Source organism: Artemia franciscana, chromosome 13, assembly GCF_032884065.1.
Source record: "Artemia franciscana chromosome 13, ASM3288406v1, whole genome shotgun sequence".
NCBI lineage: Eukaryota > Metazoa > Arthropoda > Branchiopoda > Anostraca > Artemiidae > Artemia > Artemia franciscana.
The window spans coordinates 12,914,047-12,928,653 of NC_088875.1; the positions used below are offsets into that span (position 1 = coordinate 12,914,047).

General features: G+C 35.9%; 1 protein-coding gene across 1 annotated transcript in view; it reads right to left on the reverse strand.

Annotated features, from left to right (window-relative positions):
* LOC136034542 (E3 ubiquitin-protein ligase MARCHF6-like) overlaps positions 1-14,607 on the reverse strand; it is a 289,901-nt gene that overhangs the window by 247,556 nt on the left and 27,738 nt on the right. The window lies entirely within an intron of this gene.

The window sequence follows — 14,607 nt, forward strand, 5'->3', positions numbered from 1 at the left end:
GGCTTGAATAGACTTGGAGAAGTGATCAAATTAGAGTAAAAACACATTAACTGATTCCTACTGTATTATCTGAAATATTAAGGCTGGATCTTTTTTTTCTTCCCCACTTTGCTTGCTATTATGGTCTCAAGCCTTGCAGGTGAATTTAGTAGGATATCTGATGATTGCTTCAATCAAGATTTATAGGGGAGTGGAGGGTCAAAATTTTTCCTTTTTTCCTAAAGAGGAATTTGAAACACGCCCTGGTTTTGACATGATTTCTGTAGAGCTTCAGGGGGTGACATTGCAATCTTGAGGAGCAGTCAAACCATAGTAAACTTGGGATGGTATCAAAGTTGCAGAGTAGCCTGTATATCATCAATATGGCACCAAACTTGGGTTTGCATATGGCATGTGACATTTCCAGCTAGATGTGTATGTGCATCTTGATAACCTTTTATTTGTTTTGTTCCTAGCTGCTACACTGATTCTACAGTTGCTTGATCTGACTTGTTGACAGGACTGTGCATTTTCTAAATTCTAATTTGAGTCAAATCTTTCCCACTAAGAGCATCGCCATCTACTGTTGAATGTTCTTTTTGCTTGAGTTTGGTTGGAATCTGCTGCTGTTGTCTGTGCATGTAGGTTGGGTTTAGGATGATCATAAACCAGTACTCCCAAGACCTGTTCAGTGTGCTGCATGTGAATTGCTGTTTTGAGATGTCTTGTGATCCCAGTAAGGTTTGTTTTTTCCATAGTGAATAATGTTGAATAATTTTACACTGTTGAGTGTTGGATACTAGGTTCCCACTTTCCAAGGGCATCAATATTGGTTTAGATAGTTTCATTGCTTTAATGGTTATTGATAGGGCCAATTAATTTTGGGTCATAAGCATAAAGGCTAAATTTTTTCCATAATCCAAAATGGATTATTAAAATATATGTTAAACAGGATTACAGGATTTCGATGATTTATTTTTTATTGTGATGGGTTATAAATAAAATGATGATGATGATGATGACTATTGTAACTAGAAAATTGTGCTTGTCATGACGTAAAGTTTCAGCTTCTCTAGACTCATTTTTGAGCTCTCTAACTGCCAAATAAAGCCAAACTTATTTGGCATAACTGCCAAAGAAAAGTTCCAAAAATTAAAGGTTATATTCTGTCATTTAACTTTCTAACTAACAATGGCCTGATCCAAAATCACTATTATTATTTTTTTTTTGTCAAGAATATGGAATCAAGCGCAGTTTAGTAGAAATACATTGAAGTTTCTTGGTTAAAAAAATGCATCAAGCATTGTATTCGCTTTATTTGTAAGTCAGTAATATGAACAACAGAAAATTTGCCCATAAACAGCTTAAAATTGAATTTATGACAAAAGTAATTAGGCTAGTACATTCAGAAAGAGCATAAAAAAGGCATTGAGTGGTGTGTCCACTTTATTTGTACGTTAGAAATATAGACTGCTCCAAATTTACCACAAATGTTTTGAAGAAAATTGTCCCTTTGTACCATAGGCAGGGATGCCGCTAAAGAGGGGGTGTGAGGACTCCCCCCTAAAGGTTCCCTGAAAGGACTTCTGTCAGGCAAAACCACTAACCAAAGTCACCATCTTTTAGCACAAGCTTCTGGAAGCAATTTTGTCTGGCAAAGATATGTCTAGAATAGGGAATCAAGTGCAGTTTAGTAGAAATACATTGAAATGTATCCCCCCCTGTGTGCAGGCATAAACATAGGACAATGTGCTCTATATATCTTTAAAAATGGACTTTGAGATGAATCTAAACTAAGTTATGATTTGATATGACATAATAATCCAAAAATACAGAAGTGCACAAATTGTATATATGATGGGAAAAGTTGGTAAATTTATTTAAGTAAAAATTGAGAACTATACTATTAACTCTGATGTGCTGTTTTATTAGCAATTATTTTATCAGAAAATGTCCCGAGTTCTTCTTGTTTATTTTTTTTATCACGGAATGAAGAGAATATTAAACGCAATTTAGCTCAGAAGTAGTCAAGTTAGTTTATCAAAAGTCTAATGTATATGCAACAACCACAATATTTTTGGCAAAGTAAATAATATGGGTGGAAGAAAACAGGAATCAATCTTATTTAATCAATATAACAGAAATCAATAGGGAGTTCCTCTCCGAGAATACAAACCTAAAGGATATCAAAATAATAGCATTACCCCCACCCCCGCCCTGGACCCATTTTATATGTATTATTGCTTGAAAATTGTGATTTTAATATATATTTTTTTTAATTTCAAAATTATGAAGCTTTTAGGGTTTTATCATATATTTGTCAGTTTTGCTATGTGGAACTTCGAAAGTAAATAAGCAAAACTAATTAATTAAATTTGACAATGCTTTTGTGTGTAAAATTCGAACTTTAACAATGTTTTGATTCCTTAAGACAGTTACACTTTTAAAGAAAAGCCACACCTTTTCAAGTTGTTTGGTGTAAGGCGTTGTAGCTTATCTTATTAAATTTATCTTATTATCTTATTTAAATTTGGCGGGCACTATTACTAAACACTTCATAGCTTCATATTAGGGCGGATACAGAATTGATATTGGGGGGGGGCACTAAAAGTTTGACTGTATCTGGAGGTGTTTTTTATTACTTTTTGGCCTTAATTCCTGTTTTTTCCTAATTTGTTTGACAAACATTTAGTTGCAGAAATCTCCATTTAACCAAATCTATTGGTCAGAATACATTTTCTCTGTTCTTGGTATTTTAAAGAGTCCATTAAATGATCTGATGCTAAATGTGAAAAATTTCAAAGTGGAGATATTGATTTGGCTTTTAACAACTTTTTGTGTGTATGCTTCTATATCTAATTGAAATTTTTCAAGGATTTTTTTGTGAGAAATTGGGCTTGAGGTGCTGTCTACTCTCCAGTACCTGCTGTACATTTTGGATTGTCATGTGTTCTGCCATGTATGGCACGCTTCCCTCCCACCTCTTCGTGTCATATTTGCGACATTTTAGCCCTACTTGGTGTGCGCAGGGTTACCACCTCGGTCAATTTCTAAAGTGCTTTAATGGCCCAAATTCGCGTTCTACGCAGTGATTTTTGGTACTACAGTCAACAAATTTATTGGGCGTGTGGCAGCTTGTGCGGTGACGCGTGCATTTTCCGTTTAAGTGTACTTAGATTAGTTTTTGGGTCAGTTTTTTAATCTTTTTGAATAAAATTAAAAAGGAATAAATAAAAATATAAAATTGATATATAAATGTATTTAAATATATAAATATATATAAATTATATAAATAAATATATAAATGTATGTAAGTATATAAATTTATAAAATATAAAATAAAAAAATAAAAGGGAAAAAATAAAAGGAATAAAAAATAAAAAGGAATAAAAAGATATCCTGAGCTGATTAGAGCTCTGAATGGGAAAATATAAGCTCACACTCATATCCCGTATTTAAATGTATTTAGATTATTGTCATGCATAAAAAATGTTCAGACATACATTTGATATGAGACACATCATGTAATTGAATTTTATATTTCTTGAATTTCAATTTAGTCATAGAAGAAAAAAAGTGCTACATTCAAAGTAGCATATGCCACAGTTCTATACATGATGAAATAGTGCTAAAATAGCACTTACGTGCTACAGGTGGCAACCATGGGAAAGCACCACTTGATGTTTCTGTTTTGAAGATGCGTAACCCCTGGGTTCTAGTATTTGGCGTAGTGCCAATAAGTATGTGTAAGTTAAAAGATAGAAATTGAGGTTAGTGTCGACAAAAAGCCAATGCCATCTAGCGTTTGATGTCTTTAGGGAGCTTGTCAGTGTATTAATAAGGTAAATTTAGTGTAATTGACGTGATTCCCAAAGTTAGTGCATTTAAGTGTCTGATCTCTATTTCTAAGAAAAAAAAATTCTGAAGCTTGGAAAGAATGCTAAGAAACGCCAAACATTAGCTACCGTTCCTGATTTTATTTGTCAAAATCAGCTCCTGGCTCCACTTTTATATGTTACTCATACCTTTTGGCATAGTGCTGTGATATTATTTCATTGAGTAGGCTACGTACGCATTGGACTAGTTTTGTCTAGTGTCATCTTATTGTAATGTCATGTTTGCAACACATTCAACCCACATGGTGCACACTGCCTGGTGTTGCATTTTCTGAAGATGGTTGACCTCTCGACTTTGCTATTTAGTGTATCGCCAAACAGTATGTGTAATTTGAAAGAGTGGAAACTGACGATAGTGTCGATAAAAAAAAAGCCAATGCCATCTAGCGTTTGGAGTTTCTGGGCAACTTGTCAATATATTAATAAGGTAAATTTAGTGTAATTAACATAATTCCCAAAATTAGTTTAGTAATAAGTGTCTGATCTCTGTTTCTAAGGAAAAAATATATGAAGCTTGGAAAGAATGCTAAGAATTGTCAAACGCTAGATGGTGCTAGTGATTGTATTTGTCAAATTAGCCTCAGATTTCACTCTTATGTGTTACCCATACCTTTTGGCGTAGTTGCTATAATATTACTTTATGGAGTAGGCTACATACGCATTGGATTAGTTTTGTCTAGTGTCATATTTCTCTACTTTTTTTCCGGTTCGTCTTGGTTCGTCTCGCTTGATGATCACTACTACCCAAATTATGGACCTGTTTTGGCATTTTATCATTTGTGCTTGAAATGGATTGTTCAAATACTGATGACGATGTAGCTGTGAGTCTTGTTTTATTATTTTTCATTACTTAAGTTGATTTTATTCGCTTCTAGCGTACCCACAGAAAGGCTAATTTGTAAGTCGCTGGGTGAGATTTTTTTTTGTCAAAGCAAAAATCGTGCCTCTCCTCAATATGTACTGGATCATTAGCCTGCTCTGTTAAGCCCATTCACAGTGAAATTTTTCTATTTCGAGATTTAGCTGGCTCTAATTTGACCCAAATTAAATTTTTAAGAGGACTTTCTGATTGAATAAATAGTCAGTGAAAAATTCTAATTAGTTCAAATTAGTACTAGTTAAATATCATTTAGCTTAGCACTAGCTCTCCATAAGGAAATACTACAAAATTATGGAAACTACTTTAATATGTTCTAAATTTCATTCTAAATTAACGTTTTTATAAGTTCTTTTTTTAAAATTCAGACAATATATCTCCAAAATGGAGACCGTTAAACTTGCCCCTCCCCCTGATGTAGTCCAAATCATTTATATCCTCAAGGAATTTTCAGTAAGGCTAATCTTTTCTTCCCGTCGCTGGTTTACAGTTTGTCGTTAAATTCTTAAGAAAAGTCACACTACTGAAAATTTACTGCGTATATAGCCTATAATTTCGGTTGTATATTTGTATATAAGAAGGTGGTGCAGGGGGGGGGGAGGAGGGAAAGTGAAGTTTAGTGGTCTGCATTTAGGAACGATGTAAGTAAGTATTTTATCATAATATAAATAGTTTCAAGGATTGTATACTGTGTCAAACAGATAAAAGTTCAATAGGAATGACTCCTTTTATTAGACAGTGGTATCCCTTTTGAGATTTTTATTTGTTTGCATAGAAAGACGTGGTTATTTGGGACCCCTTTTCTGCCAGAAATAAATTGAAGGAACCCTCTCCCCTTATTAGTTTCTGCAGAACTATGTAATTCTATAACAACATTAGTATCTTACATTATTGAACGATTAATAATTGTATACATGTATAGGCTATTTATTTATTTATCTGTAAATTTTCATCGAAAATGACATTATAATTCTCTATGAAAATTGGCATTAGGCCAACATAATAACCATAGAATAGCCAAAAACTGGCCAAGGAGTCATAAGGTCATATATCTCCTATGCAAGACACTAATCCAGTGAATGAAAATACAAAATTATCTGAATGAAAAAAATAAAATAAAAATTTAGTGAATGACAATATATTATCAATGTGGACTCATCAGGAGCATACTACTAGACTGGTAACAACGTTTTATACTCTGTCCATTTGAGAGTGGAAGCACTAGAGTGGTGCCAATTTTTTTGCGCGCTATCTTCTCCTTTTAAACATTTAGAAAATGAAGATTTTGATGCCAATTTTTGTCGAATTTGGAACCATATATTTTTCATTGGCGTTTTCCCCTTATATTTTGAGTTTTTTTTTACCTTGTAGCCTTTTAAATTACCTTTTAATTAAATTTTAAATTAACCTTTAAACCTTTTAAATTAAATTTTGAATTATGTAGATAAGAAAAGCCCCTCCAACATTCCTGGTTAGACCACTCCTCCTCCCCTCCCAAAAGCAGAAGAGTGTGCAAAAATGGACTTTTTTCTTGAATCTGACCAGTACTAGCTACTCTGCTATCCTAGAAATGTGCCCCTAGTTTGCCTATATGCCAGGCTGATTGTCTGAATTTTAAAATACTAATTTAGATAGTGATAACCAAATGACACAGAGGTTGCCAACTCCCTCCTACCTAGTGTACATATCGATGTGCCGCAGTTCTGCCACACTTTGTTTCATGCTGCACTTAATAAGCATTAACTTGAAATGGTTTCGAATTATTGTTTTCTTTATGCTATAGAACGGTTTTGAGATGGGGCAGATCCCGTTATAGAATTTTAAATCTTAAAAAGATATTGCATTTTTGGGAGTATCTCAGCTCCTAATTAAGATGGAGACATAAACATGCATTAAATTATGGCTTTTCAAATAATTTTCAATAGTGATATGCAACACAAGCAGGGGTGGATCGGCTAGGTGCGCCCCCTCCTCCCTCTCTCTCTCTCTCTCTCTCTCTCTCTCTCTCTATATATATATATATATATATATATATATATATATATATATATATATATATATTATCTCTTCTTTTTTTTATCTCTTTTTATATGTGTATATGCGTGTATGTATGCATATATATTTCCTGATTATTTCATTGGAGTCTATTTTATCTACAGATCTACTTAATTAATTTAGTCTGTTCAATCTATTAGTCTATTTAGTTTTGTTTTCTATAGTTTTTCATTTTATTTATACTTTCCTCTCTTCTCCTTTTTGCTCTTCTCTGTGAGTAAGTGATTATTTTTTTTCTTCTCTGAGTAAGTGGCTCGTTCATTTTCCCCTTTTTTACAGGCCAAAGAGCCTTTGGGGAAATAGTAAAATGTAATATTGTATGTGCGTTTCGTGATGAATAAATCTTATCTTATCTTATATATATATTGCATTTAAATGTAACATTTAGCATAAATATTTTTGTCTCACAATAATTCTTCCAAGAGATCTGATGGGTTACGACTGATCTAACTGCAAATTTCGCTCTTCTCGCGGTCATAGATCTTCTAACCACACGTTTCTCTGTTCTTCATTTTCGTTTTGGTTTGTTCTGATCCTCACTATTGCGTATCTGTAAACGAATATTTTTATTGTTCTTCTCTTTCGTTTTTGAGTCGCTGTGGTTCTTGCTGCCACTTATCTTTTTAACTGCATATTTCTATGTTCTCCAATTTTGTTTTTGACTTGTTCTAATTGGCAGCTTTTCTAATATTCTAACTAAATATCTCGTCGATCTTTAATTTCGTTTCTCATTGCTTCAGGCTTTTTTTGGTGCCTTTTGCCTTAGCTGCTTAGATTGGTCTTGTCACTTTTGAGGGTCTGCATTGTTCTGTATCATCCGCCGTATATGTACATTTCTCATGCTGCTCTCTTGATCTTGTCTCATTTGATGGCTCAGTTTGTTCATTTTGGGCTCACCTCTTTTTTGTAGTCATTTTTTGCTTACGCTAATTTAGTTTTGTGTCCTCTAGATATTATGAAACTGCTGAAGATGCCTATTGATATTTACATCACTGGATGTGGACATGTGAATTTACATATTTCTAATTTCTTTGTACAAATGCTTCTAAAACGACTTTATAATACATTTTCCTTGTATCTTCGCTTTCAATCTTTCTAATTGCTAAATTATTTAATCTTTCCTAATTTATTGTTGATATGGGATAGTTTTTTTTTATTAGTTTTAGTCTGGAAAGTGATATCTTTCCAGAAGCAACGCTTACGGGAATTGTAAGAACATTTCACAATAGCGAAAACCGGTTGTTCATTTTGATGGTGGCGTGGAGTCCTTTCAAACGCGGGGTCCGATTTGGCCCAATCGCCCTTTTACCTACCCTGAACACAAGCGCCTTTAAAAATAAACATTTTTTCCTCAACAATATTTAAAAACAAAATTAAAAAAGCTACCTTTTTAAAATTTTGAAAAAATTAATGTTGCCGATTGATCTGAGCTTAAAACACAAGCAAAATCTTTACCCGGCAATTTCTAAAGTTTTTAATTTATTATGAAATAAGTAACGAGGGGCTGCCGACTTTCATAAATCACGTGCTGCATGTGCTATGTGCCAAGCATGACATGTCAACCTTAGCCACGCGTAGTAGTACTGGGCATCACATGTAACGCTTCGAGATGTATAATGAAACGTAGGTGGTCCTTCGATAAGTAAAAGTGCTTAGGTTCCTTGGTTTAAAAATAGAAGTTTTTTGCGCAGCCAGGAAGAATCCCCAGTTTGTAAATACTGGAGGTGAATTCTGTGAAGATGCAGTTTTTATGGCACTTGGTAAACCAAGTGACATATAGCAATCGCCAATTCTGTCGGTCTGTCTGTCTGTTGGTCTGTCTGTCGGTCCCGGTTTTGCTACTTAAGGCACTTCCAGGTAAGCTAGGACGATGAAATTTGGCAAGCGTATCAGGGACCGGACCAGATTAAATTAGAAATAGTCGTTTTCCCGATTTGACCATCTGGGGGGGGGAGTGGGGGGCCGGTTAATTCGCAAAAAATAGAACAAATGAAGTATTTTTAACTTATGAGCGGGTGGTTGGATTTTAATGAAATCTGATCTTTGGAATGATACTGTGTCTCAGAGCTCTTATTTTAAATCCCGACCGGATCTGATGACATTGGGGGGAGTTGGAGGGGGGAAACCTAAAGTCCCGGTTTTGCTACTTTAGGCACTTCTAGGTAAGCTAGGACGATGAAATTTGGCAAGCGTATCAGCGACCGCACCAGATTAAATTAGAAATAGTCGTTTTTCCGATTTTACCATCTTGGGGGGAGTGGGGGGCCGGTTAATTCGGAAAAAATAGAAAAAATGAAGTATTTTTAACCTATGAGCGGGTGATTGGATCTTAATGAAATTTGATGTTTGGAATGATATTGTGTCTCAGAGCTCTTATTTTAAATCCCGACCGGATCTGATGACATTGGGGGGAGTTGGAGGGGGAAAACCTAAAATCTTGGAAAACACTTAGTGGAGGGATCGGGATGAAACTTGATGGGAAAAATAAGCGCAAGTCCCAGATACACGATTGACATAATCGGAACTGATTCGCTCTCTGATTTTTTTTTTGGGGGGGGGGGAGTAATTCTTAAAAATTAGAAAAAATGAGGTATTTTCAAATTACGAACGGGTGATCGGATCTCAATGAAATTTGATGTTTAGAAGGATATCGTGTTTTAGAGCTCTTATTTTAAATCCCGACCGGATTGGTGACGGGGGTGGGAAGTTGGGAGGGGGAAACCTAAAACTTGGAAAACACTTAGATTGGAGGGATCGGGATGAAACATGGTGGGAAAAATAAACACAAGTCCTAGATAGATGATCGACATAAACGGAACGGATTCGTTGTCTTTGGGGTAGTTGGGGGGGGGGGTATTTCTGAAAAATTAAAAAATGAGGTATTTTTAACTTACGAACGGGTGATCGGATCTCAATGAAATTTGATATTTAGAAGGATATCGTGGCTCAGAGCTCTTATTTTAAGCCCGACCAGATCTGGTGACATTGGGGGGGGAGTTGGGAGGGGGAAACCTAAAACTTGGAAAACACTTAGAGTGGAGGGATCGGGATGAAACTTGTTGGGAAAAAAGCACGAGTCCTAGATACATGATTGACATAACCAGAACGGATCCGCTCACTTTGGAGTAGTTGGGGGGGGGGGGGTTAATTCTGAAAAATTAGAAAAAATGAGGTATTTTTTACTTACGAACGGGTGATTGGGTGATTGGATATTTAGAAGGATATCGTGTCTCAAAGCTCTTATTTTAAATCCTGACCGGATCTGGTGACATTGGGGGAAGTTTGGGGTGGGGAAACCAAAAATGATGGGAAACGCTTAGATTGGAGGGATTGGGATGAAACTTGGTTGAAAAAGAAGCAGAAGTCTTGCATACATGATTTACATAATTGGAACGGATCTGCTCAATTGGGGGGGTGGTAATTCTGAAAAATAAGAAAAAATTACGTATTTATAACTTACGAAGTAGTGAGCAGATCTTCATGAAACTTCATATTTAGAATGACCTCGTAACTTAGATATCTTATTTTAAATTTCAACTGGATCAAGCGTAATTGGGGGGGGGGGCAGTTTGGGGGACTGGGAATCTTAGAAAATACTTAAAGCGGTGAGATCAGGATGAAACTTGATGGGAAGAATAGAAACCTGTCTAAGATACGTGACTGACATAACTGGACCGGATCTGCTCTCTTTGGTGGAATCGGGGGGGGGGGGTAATTTTGAAAATTGAGGTATTTGTAGCTTGCGAAAGGGTGACCAGATCTTAATGAAATTTGATATTTAGAAGGATCTTGTGCTTTAAAGTTCTAATTTCAAATTCCGACCAGATCCTGTGACATTCGGGGGAGTTGGAGGGGGAAACCGGAATTCTTGGAAAACATGAAAATTGGGGTATTTTTATCTTACGAATAGATGATCTGATCGTAATGAAATTTGATTTTTAGAAGAAATTCATGTCTCAGAGCTCTTATTTCAAATCCTGACCAGATCTTTTGACATTGGGGGGAGTTGGAGAGGGAAATCTTAGAAAAACACTTGGAGTGGAGGAATCGAGATGAAGCTTGGTGGATAGAATAAACAAATGTCCTTAATACGTGATTGATAGAATCGTACTGGATTCGCTCTCTTTGGGGGAGTTGGGGGGAGGGGTTCAGTGATTTGGCGAGTTCGGTGCTTCTGGACGTGCTAGGGCGATGAAAATTGGTAGGCGTGTCAGGGAGCTGCACAATTTGACTTGATAAAGTCGTTTTCCCAGATTCGACCATCTGGAGGGCAAAAGGGAGAGGAAAAATTAGAAAAAATTAGGTATTTATAACTTACGAGTGGGTGATCGGATCTTAATGAATTTTGATATTTAGAAGGACTTTGTGACTCAGAGCTTTTCTTTTAAATCTTGACCGGCATTAAGCCTCTCGTTTTCCTTTTTAAATCAATCTATTGAGCTCATACCATATGATCTCTTGGCTCTTAGCTCTTCTCGCCTCGTCACAAGTGCCATATGAGCTCTTAGCTCTTGTTTAATCAATTTTCTTTTAGTGTGCAGACCATGAAGGTTTTCATGACGCCTTGAAAACCTAAAGCGTGAAAGCTCCTTAATTACATGTAATTAGATGAGAATTATGATTATGGACCATTTTTAATTGGAAAGGGAAAGGAAGATTCATTTCCTTATTTTTGTTTGCGCACGATGTTTTTTCATATATTTCTTTTCATGCTCTATGATTTTTGGGTGTCATCTATATAGTTCTTGCATTATTTTTTTCCCTTAAGTATAAATGCAGCTCCTACTTAAAAGTGACGTAGCCAGGTTGAGAGGTTGGAATGGTAACTGGAGCTGACCTTTAACTAGTTTGGAGTGGCCTGGTTTTTCGGGTTAACCTTTGTGAATCGTGGGTTTGTTTTGCAAATTAAGTGTAAAGGAGAGTAGTGTGTAAAGAAGGATTGTAAAAGACGATAATTCCCATTTATGTTAATTAGTTTGGTAGACTTAAGCCTAAGGAAGACTGCCTTTTGGAGTATATGTCATCAAGTAGGAAGGTAAAACTATCAGATTTAAATTCACTAGGTGATTCGAATGTCCTGTTGAAGAAATGAATGAGTTGTTAGAGTTTGGAGGGTTCATTGCGCAATAAGTGGTTCCAAATTTAATGTTATCAAAACAATTTGCTTAAATTAGGAATAAATGAAGCTGAATAAGCGATGCAGATAACGGTTCAAACAGTTTATTGCAACGAACTGTAAGTAAGGAGCGTCCGGGCTCAATAGTATCCGAAATTCCAAAAAACGATATTTTGATACCAATAGATATATCAAAAGGATTGAATTTTTATGCTGATTTCAAATATATAAGTTTCATTAAGTTTGATCTTACCCACCAAAGGTTAAGAGCCTGAGAAAATTTGTCCGATTTTCGAAAAAAAGGGAAACACCCCCTAAAAGTTATAGAATGTTAAGCGACCTTAATGAACATCACTTCATCAGATTCAGCGTATCAGAGAACCCTTACTGGAGTGGTTTCAAGCTCGTATCTACAAAAATGTGGAATTTTGTTTTTTTTGCCAGAAGAAATATCACGGATGCGTGTTAATTATTGTTGTTGTTTTTCTTGGGGTGATTGTATCGACCCAGTGGCCCTAGAATATCGGCAGATGGTTCGTTCGAATGGATATTAAAAGTCCAATGCCCTTTTCAAATTATTAAAAAATTGGAGAGCAACTACGCCCCCTCCCACGCCCCTTTTTCCAAATAACTTAAGTTGAAGTAACTTAAGTTTGTACCTAAGCTTTGAATTCCGTTCCAATTCTTTAAGAACGACTCCTGGAACACTATTGCTCGTTTAATTAGAACAATAAGAAGTTTTTTTTTAAAGTACTAAATAACTTTAGCGTAAAGAGCGAGGTGTTGAGGAAGAGCAACTCCCCTTACATACGTAATAATTTCTATTCGTTTTAAGTTTTATTGTTTCTCCTTACTTTCAGCTAAAAAACATTTTTTTAATTTAATTACGATGAAAGGATGAAGGCAACGAGAAAATTAACCGGGTAGATAGCTTTACGTATCTGGGCAGCATTGTTATAGCTGAGTGGTTGGCACCCCAGACTTGAAATCCTGAGGTCAGGGGTTCCAGTCCTCGTGTCGCTGGTTACTTGGTTTGGAACGAGGGTCAATGGAATGACTCTGCAAGCTCAGGCAGAGTCGATCCATGTGTAAATGTGTGCTTGGAGAAATCTGGGAGAAAAACACGGGATGTGTCGGATGATTTGCCCCCAACCACCCATTGCACTCCCGGTCGAAGGGATCGAATCAGCAAAATGGATTGGGCTTTACATAACATATATATCAAATTGATCTAAGTTATAAATACGTAGATGAGAAAAGATGGCAGGTTGAATAAAACGATCAAGTTAGCCCATTTTAAGTATGGTAACTATGGTAACGCTTATAGAGGTTTGGAATCCAGTCTGATCTATACTGCCGCTTGTCACACTTCACGGGCTTAGTACTCGGGAGTAATTTAATCTGGGCTTTAGTGAAGGGCTGTGAAAGAAATATCTCCCGTTTTTTTGTTTAAAGGAGAAATATCTCCTTTTTGTTTTTAAAGCCCCCAGTGTAATTTCTGAGGAAACTTGTTATGTATGAAAACCCTTATATTTGCACTCTGTTCTAAATCCTAGAACTGTACCCCCCCCCCCCTTTAGAATTATTTTTTGGTTTTCTTTTAGACGATTTTGTTAATATACATCTATAATTTTTAACTATTAATTCTTCAGGGATATTCAGGGAATCTTCGAAAATGCATTGGGAGGATTGAGCTAGAAACTTGCAAAAGGTTAAAATGCACAAATCCGCAAGAAAAAATCTGTAACACATTTCTATCACATTTCCTGTTGAGATTTGGTCTTGTACAAGTACGTTTTAAAACGGTAATTGATTTCAACCCCACGTGCATGCGGCAATACACGTGTCAGTCTAGTTCCATCGTTTTAATAACACAAATTTAATACAAAATACAAATTATGGTTGTCAAGTCATGCAATCATTTGTAATAGATCGATATTTAGCTGTTTTTAAGATCTGCTTTTTCTGTTATTTTTTATGCGCCTTTAAATCAGAGTATCTTAAGTGGCATTTTGATTGAATGCTCAAAAAGGGGCTTGAGCTTTGTTGATGGTGATTGCTAATCGACCATTTCCTGTGTCGCCGTCGTCATTTATATATCCCCCTGTGCCCCCCGGCGTCCCCGTTGTAGTTGTGTCCCGGTCGTTATTTATATTCCCTGTGTCCCGGTCGTCATTTGTGTCCCGGTGTCCCAGTCTGTGATTTCTCTTTGAGTGTCCCTGGCGTCATTTATATTCCTTGTGTCCCGGTGTCCCGGTCTGTATATACATTCGTTTTTGAATTGGTCTTTTTTTTTAGTTTTTAGTTTTTTACCTTTTTTTAGTTTCTTTAGTTATACCTCATGATTCTAATGATTGCCCTTGAGCTTTGTTGATGGTGATTGCTAATCGAACATTCCCTGTGTCCCCGTCGTCATTTATATATCCCCCTGTGCCCCCCGGCGTCCCCGTTGTAGTTGTGTCCCTGTGTCCCGGTCGTCATTTATATTCCCTGTGTCCCGGTCGTCATTTATATCCCGGTGGTTCGGTCTGTATATACATTCGTTTTTGGAATGGTATATGATGAAATAAATTTTTGTATTTTTCCCCTTTTTTCTTTTTAGTTTTTTCTTATTTTATTTTTTTTAGTTTTGTTTTTCTCCTTTATTTTTCATTTTTTTTTCCTTTTTTTCTTTTTTTTCTTTT